Source organism: Pinus tabuliformis, chromosome 9, assembly GCF_031772625.1.
Source record: "Pinus tabuliformis cultivar Carrire ecotype Pingquan chromosome 9, CPIR1, whole genome shotgun sequence".
Classification (NCBI taxonomy): Eukaryota; Viridiplantae; Streptophyta; class Pinopsida; order Pinales; family Pinaceae; genus Pinus; species Pinus tabuliformis.
Window position 1 is genome coordinate 11,293,175 of NC_142307.1, and position 7,410 is coordinate 11,300,584.

The following is a 7,410-nucleotide window of genomic DNA, read 5'->3' on the forward strand; positions in this document are numbered from 1 at the left end:
AAAAGCCGCCGGTCCCGCAGGTTAACACGTATGCAGGTTTCAACGAGGAAAGGTGTGACTGCCATCCGATCGCAGCAGGGTTTGATCGGACGGTGAGGAGATGCACGAGGTTTAATGTGCAAGCAAAAGGCTGTAGCGACGCGAGAACCATTGGATGAGGGTGATCAACGGCTGCAATTGCGAATGTGGCAGAGGCTAATATGGGCGCGATTACGTGGGTCTTTGGAATAAAACAGTGGAGGCAGAGAAGTAACACAGAGGTATTAAGAGGGGCAAATTTCTTGAAGAGCAAAGCATAGGAACGATGGTCGTGGAAGAAATCACTAAGCGAGTTGGAAACATGGATCTGAATGATGTTCATAAGAAAAATAGGATTCAAGTCTCCAATACCAAGAAGCCACTCTTCTTCTATGTCAACCTCACCAAGAGGTATATGCAACAACATGAAGAAGTGGAGTTATCTGCTTTAGGAATGGCCATTGCCACAGTGGTTATTGTTGCTGAGATATTGAAGAACAATGGTCTAGCTGTAGAAAAGAAAATCTCAACATCTACCATTGATATGAGAGATGAATCAAGAGGTCGTCCCATCCAGAAACCAAAGGTTGAAATAATACTGGAAAATCAGAGCAGTTCAATGATTTGATGGCTTCTGCTACTGAAGAGAGGGAAGCTGAAAGATCAAGCGAGTCAGAGGAAACGAAAGCGTCTGAGGGGGAAGCCTAAGAGACGGTGTAAGTAGAAACGAATGGACAAAGGCATGGGAATATATAAAACAGTAGAAACAAAGAACTGTTGGTGCGGTTATAGTGGTGAAGAACTCGAGGGTGAGATAATAGAAGCAATAGGGGCAAAAGAGGCAGAAAAAGCAGTGGAGGCTGTAGAGGCAGCAGAAGCAATAGAGGCAGGAGAGTAGGAGTGAGACAACCTCAGCTGAATAGAGTGCAACAACATACCTGTTTATACCAAGGTTGGGTGGGAGCCCAAAAGGTTGGAGCCTCAGAACTGAGCAGGATTGAAGTCATTGGGGTAGGTGCTCCTAAGTGCAGAACCACTACAAAACAGAGTTGGTGCTCTGGAGGTTGGAGTCTCACTGAAGTCCAAGTTGGAGCTTGGCAACTATTCACAATCAGATTTATACTTATATTGTATTTATTCTTTGCACTTTCTTGAGCTTTTAATAAAAGCATTAAATTCAACTGTTGATTTCTGTGTTTTGTGTATACATATACATATCTATATAGGTTGTTGGCAATCACTAGAACAATAAAAATAAATAAATAAATAGTAAGAAGTACTGATTCACCCCCCGCCCCCCTCAATATTTCCAACAATTGGTATTAGAGCAGGCTTCTTCATACTAGCCTAACAACTTGAAGAAGGATTCGCAGCCATGATGAGAAACCACGAAGCATCAGGAAGACCTCCTTTGTTCGATGGCACTAACTTTGGTTTCTGGAAGAAAATAATGACTTACTACTTAACGTCCCTTGGACCTGAAGTCTGGCATTTTGTTCAAAATGAATACAAAACTACTTCCACTCTTCCAACAGACCAAGATGAGAGGAAAGCCTACATCGCAAATGCAAAGGCCATGAACTCCATCACTAGTGGAATCACTAATTCCAAGTTTACAAAAATCATGCACTATACCTCGACCAAAGAAATGTGGGAGAAGCTAGTTGGCTTGTACGATGGAGACTCAAAAGTCAAAAAGGCAAAGCTTCAAACTCACAGAAGACAATTTGAAAGTTTGAGGATGGAAGATGAAGAATATATTGCAGCATACCTCCTCCAGGTAGTTGAAGTGGTAAATTCCCTGAAAGGATTGGACGAAAAAGTTGAAGAAAGTACCATTGTTCTAAAGGTATTAAGGTCTCTTTCAGACAGGTTTGACTCCAAAATAAGCACTGTAGAAGAAGCAAAGGATCTAGATACCCTCAAAATGGATGAACTCCATGGAATTCTCACTGCCTATGAAATTAGGAAAGGTGGCCCAATCTCCAAAGATGTCGCATTCAAGGCCTCAAGGTCAAAGAAGGGGAAAGAAAGGAATGACTGTAGTGATGAGTCAGATGTGGAATCCGAATTGGCTCAATTTGTACGAAAGCTGAAGAAAGGATCTAAGCTTAAAGGCAAGTATCCTCTTATCTGTTTTAAATGTGGTAAAATAGGCCATTATGCAGTAAAATGTCCTCATAAACATGACAGTGATGATGAAGGAAATTCTAAAAGAATGGCACATAAAAAGAAAGGGTTCAATAAGAAAAACTTCTTCTCCAAGTAAGATGAGTTTGATGAGGATGAGTTTATGGTCATCAAAAGGAAATTAGATGAGGAAAGCGATCATGATGAAAGCCAAGAAGCATTATTCATGGCACTCACAGATGATGATGACTCAGGGTTGGAAGGAAATGTAGATGAACTGTTAATAAGTGCCATTGAAGAAAACGAGAAACTATGGAACAAAATCATTTCTCTCAAAGTGGAAAATGAGGAAATAAGAAGGAGAGAAGACCTCTTGGAAGCAAATCTTAAAGAAAAGGAAGAGACTTTTGAAGAACGCGAGACCGAAATAGTGTCTCTGAGAGAGGAGTTGGAGCAAATTAAAAAGGGCTGTAAAAGTTCTCAAATACTTGAGACTATTCTGAAAAATCAAAAACCTCAACATGAAAAGTCTGGAATAGGTTTCAAAGGAGAATCCTCAAGCACTAAGAATAATGCGAAAAGCTATGCCGATGCACTTTCCTACAATCCAAAAGATGAAAAGTGCACCCCAATCCCAAGAATGAAGAGAGAATTACTCCAAAGAAGAATGTGGAGTTGAATCGTGGACACTATAGCAAATACAAACCTGTACTCCACCAAGGGCCCATCGCAAATCCAAAGAACAAGGGAGGAGTAATTCCCATGAAGGAAATAGACTCAAACCGTGGTTGCTTCAACAAGTACAAAACCATCTTTCTTGGACACTGCTTTCACTGTAAAAACTTCAGTCATCAAGCCAGACATTATATGGCTTGCAGAAGTGAAAAGACAAAGCTAAAGGATAGAATAATCAACTCATATGCCCCCAAAAGGCAGGGACAAATCAAAACCTTTAATTCATTTGATCCCTTGACCAAATTTGATCTGATTTGATCTTTCTGCTACAATAATGGACACTATGAACAAGACTGTCCACTCAAAGGAAGAAAGACGAGTAGCAAGAACTCTAGCATGGAAAAATGCGGCCTGGCTCTATATGCTCAAAATAATGGAAATCAGTGGTTTATAGATAGTGGGTGCTCCAGACACATGAGAGGAGACATAAGGAAGTTTGTCTCACTGAGCAAAAAGGAAGGGAATATGTCCTTTGGAAGCGGATTTGGCAGAATTGCAGGAAAAGGAACAATTACTCTAATCAATGGAAAAGGAAAAGCTCAAGATGCTCTACTGGTTGATGGACTCAAACACAACCTCTTGAGTGCTAGCCAAATCTGTGATCAAGGACATAAGGTTGTTTTTAGCACCAAAGACTGTGAAATAAGGAACTCTACCTCAGGGAAACTTGTGGCAAAAGGGGTGAGGACACCAGACAAAATTTACATTCTGAACAAGATTCAAGAAAATAAATGCTACATAAGTCAGACAGATGAGAGTTGGCTGTGGCACAAGCGACTTGGACATACAAGCTTCGAAAATCTGATCAATATCAGCAAGATCAAAGCTGTACTAGACATCCCAAGGCTGTTCAAACCAAATCAAGCAGTATGTGGTCCATGTCAACATGGAAAGCAGACTAGAATCAGCCACAAGACAAAGGAACACTCTACATCGAAGCCCTTAGAGATCATCCATGCTGATGTATGTGGGCCAACTAGAAATCAACCACTCCAAGGAGGAAGGTACTTTGTGTTATTTGTTGATGATTATACTAGAATGATGTGGATATATTTCATAAAGTATAAATCCGAAACTTTTGAGTGTTTCAAGAATCTAAAATCCCTTGAAGAAAATGAAAAAGATTCAAAAATTAAGTGCCTTAGAACAGACAAAGGAGGAGAATTCACATCAAACGAGTTTAGTGAGTTTTGTAATATTCATGGAATTAAAAGGGAATTCTCGGCTGATAGAACACCTCAGGAAAATGGGGTAGTTGAAAGAAGAAACCGAACAGTCTAAGAAATGGCAAGAACTAAGCTATTAGCAGTAGACTTACAGCCTAAATTCTGGAGAGAAGTAGTAGGGACAACTGTCTACACACTGAATCGAACTCAATTAAGACCAAATTGTGATAAAACTCCTTATGAGCTATGGAAAGGAAGACCTGCTTCGGTGAAGTACTTCAAGATCTTTGGAAGCAAGTGCTTCATAAAAATAAATGATGGTTCACCAGGAAAGTTTGATTCTTGGGTTGATGAAGGGATATTTCTTGGATACTCTACACAGAGCAAGGCTTACAAGTGATACAATTATCGACTGAAGAAAATAGTGGAAAGCATTGATGTAAAGGTTGATGAAGATCTTCCAGTAAAGGAAATTGAAGAACATGAAGATGACTCTCTCATTGAAGAAGAAGAACCTAAAGAAGAATAAATAGATGAGGAAGAAGAAGAAGAAGAAGAGGAAAGAGAACCACCTAATACCCCTTCTAAGATGAAGTATGTCCAAAGACACCATCTAGAAGAGCAGATCATTGGCGATAAAGATGAAGGTGTGCAGACCCGAAGAAGGATAACAATTACACCCAAGAGAAAAGTCATTACCCTCCTATCTATGATAGAACCAGAAACATTTGCAGAAGCAAGGATCCTCATTGGGTAAAAGCCATGGAAGAAGAAATGACCCAAATTGAGAAGAAAAAGACATGGGAGTTGGTACCTCATCCAAAGGAAAAAAGAATAATAGGAACCAAATGAGCGTTCAAAAATAAAATGAAGGAGGACGGACAGGTTATCAGAAACAAGGCAAGACTTGCCTGCAAAGGCTATTCACAAATTGAAGGAATTGACTTTGAAGAGACATTTGCATCAGTGGCTCGTATGGAAGCTATCAGGATGTTCTTGGCATTTGGTTGCTCAAAAGGATTCAAAATCTATCAAATGGACATGAAATCAACATTTCTAAATGGGGAACTCAAGGAGGAAGTCTACATGGAGCAGCCAGAAGGTTTTGATCTAACAACAGGAAAGGACTTAGTTTGTAAGTTGAAAAAGGCTTTATATGGGTTGAAACAAGCTCCTAGAGCTTGGTATGCGAGACTGGATTACTATCTACAACAACAAGCTTCAAAAAGGGAGTGGCTGGAAGTAATCTATACATAAAGACATATGAAGGTAAGTTACTAGTTGCTCTTGTTTATGTCGATGATCTGATTTTTGCTAGTAATAATGACGAAATGAGCCATGATTTTTCTCAAAACATGTCAAAAGAGTTTGAGATGTCAATGATAGGAGAGCTCTCCCACTTCCTTGGACTCAAATATCTCAAACCAGAGCAGGATTGTGTATATCTCAAACCAAATATCTAAAATACATTCTTAAAAAATATGGAATGGAGGATTGTGCACCCATGAGCACACCTATGACCACAAACTACAAACTGAGCAAAGATGATGACTCCCCTCTAGTAGATGCAACTCATTACAGGTCAATGATTGGATCCCTTCTATACTTCACAGCTACACGACCAGACATAATGCAAGCAGTAGGAATGGTGGGAAGATTTCAATCTGTTCCCAAACAATCCCATTTATTAGCTATAAAAAGAATTCTCAGATATCTAAAGGGAACTTCTGATTTCGGTCTTTGGTACCCAAAGAACTCAACACTGGCTGTAACTGCATACACCGATGCTAATTGGGCTGGAAGTATAGATGATCAGAAAAGTACTAGTGGAAATGCATTCTTCCTAGGAGACTGTTTGGTATCTTGGCTCAACAAAAAACAGTCATCCATATCATTATCCACAGCTGAAGCCGAGTATATTGCTGCAACGGACTGTTGTACTTAGATACTATGGATGAAAGAAGCTCTTAAAGATCTCGACATATGTACAGATCAACCAATTACCGTTTATTGTGAAAACACAAGTGCTATCAGTCTTAGAAAAAATCCAGTGATGCACTCAAGAACCAAACACATACCAATCAAGTATCATTTCCTTCGTGAGCAAGTAGCTGAACAAAACATCGTCCTGGAATATATCAGTACAAAGGAGTAGATAGCTGATATTTTCACAAAACCTCTTCCTCGAGAATCATTCTAACATCTGTGTCAAAAGATGGGGGTTATTTCTTTATCATCACTCAAGTTCATTCATAAAGATGCAGCAGGACATGGGAAGCAGTTTGATAGGGGGAGTCTGTATGCATTCCTTTTCCATTGATGTCAAAGGGGGAGAGAGCAGAAGAATATCTCCATCAATAACAAAGGGGGAGATTGTTGGACACGTATTGTCTTTGATGTCAATATGGAAATATTCAAGGAGTAGACAGAGTAGAGAAAGCCCAAAAAGGAAGGAGTAGACAGAGAAGAGAAAGCCCAAAAAGAAGATAAAAATGAAGATGCAGCCCTCAACCAAATCATGATCAGGTCATCATGCCTTAGCTATCCAGAGTTGGGTGGTTTTTGATTCGCCTGTGTGCATGTATCCACGCTGCAACATATTGTGCATATAGGCCACAGGAGACCATGGCTGTTTGTTGCATATAAGTAGCGGGATCCATAGGTTTCCCAACAATGACTCCACGGGGCGCAAAATGTTGGTTGGGTAGATAATAAAAAGGGAAAGAACTAGCACCACACAGAGCCGAAGAAGAGGAGCATATAGAGCCATCAGAGCAGAAACCATATAAATATGCAATAATGTAAACGGAGGCGGAATACTATGAATCCCCGGTAAATAAAATATCAGGGTTGCGTAGATGGATGACAGATACAGCACGATGAGAAGATCCAACGGTCACGAGCGATAAAGATGCACACAAGTTAATGAGCAGGAGAGGTGAATGTGAGCCGTCAGATCAAAGAGCAACGGATCCAACGGTCATCGCACGCGAAAGATGCGCGGATGATAATGTGTAGGAGACGTACATGTAGGTGGTAAGCGGTATTCCCCGCACCGCCCACCGAGGTTCGGTGGTATACCTACAAGGGCTAGTGATCCAATCAAAACACGATGTGTGGCAGATAAAAAATGCCGCCCCCGTAGGTTAACGCGTATGCAGGTTTCAGTGAGGAAAGGTGTGACTGCCTTCCGATCATGGTGGGGTTTGATCGGACGGTGAGGAGATGCACGAGGTTTAATGTGCAAGCAAAAGGCCGTAGCGACACGTGAATCGTTGGATGAGGGTGATCAACGGCTGCGATTGCGAATGTGGCAGAGGCTAATATGGGCGCAATTACGTGGGTCTTTGGAATAAAATAG

At 40.7% G+C, this 7,410-nt stretch overlaps 1 pseudogene; it reads left to right on the plus strand.

Moving 5' to 3' along the window:
• Window positions 1–304: 304 nt before the first annotated feature.
• Window positions 305–646, plus strand: LOC149146868 (uncharacterized protein At2g34160 pseudogene; annotated as a pseudogene).
• The last annotated feature ends 6,764 nt before the right edge of the window (window positions 647–7,410 follow it).